Raw genomic sequence first — 2,500 nt, 5'->3', positions numbered from 1 at the left:
TCGATCGTCGTTTTAGTTTTAAAACGGTCATAAAAGCGGAATACGTTTTGAAAGTCGACGAGCCCGGTGTGTGGAGACCGGAATTGGGCAAGCTGTGCTCTCGTCTTCTGGGGGTGACATTTCTCCCTGAGCGCTGCTGGCTTTAGAAAGACCATTCGAAGACGGGTTAGGGTCGGGGTCGGGGAAGCGAGCGTCAGGTCTCGCCGCCCCGATTTTTCCAACCAAGAAAGCAGGACGCTTGAAACCGCGATGCGAGCTTGGACCGGAAGGCTTGCGATAGCAAGAGATCTAGGCAAGAACGGAAGCTTTTCACTTCAAACAAACCAGCTATTTAAAGCAACCCCTCGCACGCGACATCCATCGTGGCAGGGAAACAGAAACAGAGACGCCGGCCCGGCCGAGGCTGCCGGAGCGGCCCGGTAGACCGGGCCGCCGTCTGCCCGTCTTTAAGTCGAAAGACGACTTTAAATCTAAAAACGGTTTTAAGTCGAAAGTGTGGGTTAGGGTTAGGGGAAAAAGTTGTGGGGTTAGGGTTAGGGGAAAAAGCTGTAGGGTTAGGGTTAGAGAAAACAGTTGTAGGGTTAGGGTTAGGGTCAGGGTTAGGGAAAATAGTTGTAGGGTTAGGGTTAGGGTTAGGGTTAGGGTTAGGGTTAGAGAAAAAAGTTGTAGGCTTAGGCTTAGAGAAACAAGTTGTAGGGTTAGGGTTAGGGTTAGGGTTAGAGAAAAAAGTTGTAGGCTTAGCCTTAGGTTTAGGCTTAGGCTTAGAGAAACAAGTTGTAGGGTTAGGGTTAGGGTTAGGGTTAGGGGGAAAAGTTGTAGGGTTAGGGTTAGGGTCAGGGTTAGGGAGAAAAGTTGTAGGGCTAGGGTTAGGTTCAGGTTCAGGCTCAGGGTTATCATTCTGGAAATGATATTAGCAGAAGCAATGGAGGAAAGCGAGGAGAGGGAGGGAGGGAGGGATAGATATTAAACGGGATGGACGAAACGTATAGAGCGCACACAAGACACGCGATGAGAAACCACCCGCCCAGAGAAATTCATGTCCGATTTACCGAGAAGACAGGGAGGGCAGAGAGATCGCCATGGATGAGAAACACGACGAGAAAGCACAAAATATCGGCGAGCTGAAATATCGGCGAGCTGGCGAGAGCAAAGATATCGAGTAGATTCAAGAGAGAAAGCGGAATTATTTTATAAACAACGTAGAGATGACCAAGAACAGGAAAGATGGGGAGATGAAAGTGGGGACGGACGACGGGAGGAGAAGAAAGAACAGCCAAAAGAGAGCCAAGAAAGCCAACAAAACGAGAAAGCGTCGAGAGAAGGAGCAGGAGCAGAAGACGTTAAAGAAAGAACCAAGGGACCTAAGAACGACTTGCTCGACAAAGCAAATAGATCAGTAAGAAATGGAAGAAGAAATAAAAATAATTTCCTGGACTAGAAATGGACTGGATTCGGCCATTCGGCAAGAGGAAGGAAAATATGGAATAAATGAGGGAAGTTAAGATCAGAAATGATAGGCCTACGAGAGGTTCCTCTGGGAAAGCTACACCCAAAACTTTTGAGGAAGGAAGATGGCAGAAATTGGAACAAACTTTTCACTTGAAGGGAAGCTTTTCACGTCAAACCAGCTATTTAAATCAACCCCTCGCAGCCATCCTGGCAGAGAAGCAGAAAACCGAAACACTCCAGTCCGGCCGAGGCCCGGGTAAACCGGTCCCGCCCGAGCGAGCGTCCCGGTAGACCGGGACGGCTGCCGGGCGCGGGCACCCCCGGGGCCCGGCGCTGGCACCGAGGCGAAGGGGGAGGTCCCCGACCGAGGCCCGCGGCGCCGGAGCCGGGATCCCGTACCTCCATCGCGGCGGGGGAAACGGAAAGACTGACCCGGCCGAGGCCCCGGTAGACCGGGACGGCTGCCGGGCGCGGGCACCCCCGGGGCCCGGCGCTGGCACCGAGGCGAAGGGGGAGGTCCCCGACCGAGGCCCGCGGCGCCGGAGCCGGGATCCCGTACCTCCATCGCGGCGGGGGAAACGGAAAGACTGACCCGGCCGAGGCCACGGTAGACCGGGACGGCTGCCGGGCGCGGGCACCCCCGGGGCCCGGCGCTGGCAACGAGGCGAAGGGGGAGGTCCCCGACCGAGGCCCGCGGCGCCGGAGCCGGGATCCCGTACCTCCATCGCGGCGGGGGAAACGGAAAGACTGACCCGGCCGAGGCCCCGGTAGACCGGGACGGCTGCCGGGCGCGGGCACCCCCGGGGCCCGGCGCTGGCACCGAGGCGAAGGGGGAGGTCCCCGACCGAGGCCCGCGGCGCCGGAGCCGGGATCCCGTACCTCCATCGCGGCGGGGGAAACGGAAAGACTGACCCGGCCGAGGCCACGGTAGACCGGGACGGCTGCCGGGCGCGGGCACCCCCGGGGCCCGGCGCTGGCAACGAGGCGAAGGGGGAGGTCCCCGACCGAGGCCCGCGGCGCCGGAGCCGGGATCCCGTACCTCCATCGCGGC

This window comes from Pantherophis guttatus, unplaced genomic scaffold, assembly GCF_059756535.1.
Source record: "Pantherophis guttatus breed Tessera unplaced genomic scaffold, ASM5975653v1 scaffold_27, whole genome shotgun sequence".
Classification (NCBI taxonomy): Eukaryota; Metazoa; Chordata; class Lepidosauria; order Squamata; family Colubridae; genus Pantherophis; species Pantherophis guttatus.
This window is presented reverse-complemented; position numbering follows the sequence as displayed.